Source organism: Carex rostrata, chromosome 2, assembly GCF_964058835.1.
Source record: "Carex rostrata chromosome 2, lpCarRost1.2, whole genome shotgun sequence".
NCBI classification, from domain to species: domain Eukaryota; kingdom Viridiplantae; phylum Streptophyta; class Magnoliopsida; order Poales; family Cyperaceae; genus Carex; species Carex rostrata.
Genome location: NC_135919.1, coordinates 794,298 through 795,000, shown reverse-complemented (window position 1 = coordinate 795,000; position 703 = coordinate 794,298).

Genomic DNA, 703 nt, shown 5'->3' with positions numbered 1-703 from the left:
TGAAATATGAAATTTGGAGTTTGGAAAAAAAAAAATTGGGTTGTACAATTTCGGATCTTATGCAAGTGGGTTGGACAATTTTTGGTCCAAATGAATTACAACCGTCCAAAGAGCCATTGAAACTCCAGTTTTTCCGGCTTGTAAAAATTCCCACTTTTTTCGGATTGGACGGTTCCTACCCGGTGTGGACCATTTCTCAAACTTCCGGATTGTACGCGATCCAAATTATGGATGTAGGCAAAAATTCAAATTTATTAAAAATATGAAATATGAAATTTGGAGTTTGGAAAAAAAAAAATTGGGTTGTACAATTTCGGATCTTATGCAAGTGGGTTGGACAATTTTTGGTCCAAATGAATTACAACCGTCCAAAGAGCCATTGAAACTCCAGTTTTTCCGGCTTGTAAAAATTCCCACTTTTTTCGGATTGGACGGTTCCTACCCGGTGTGGACCATTTCTCAAACTTCCGGATTGTACGCGATCCAAATTATGGATGTAGGCAAAAATTCAAATTTATTAAAAATATGAAATATGAAATTTGGAGTTTGGAAAAAAAAAAATTGGGTTGTACAATTTCGGATCTTATGCAAGTGGGTTGGACAATTTTTGGTCCAAATGAATTACAACCGTCCAAAGAGCCATTGAAACTCCAGTTTTTCCGGCTTGTAAAAATTCCCACTTTTTTCGGATTGGACGGTTCCT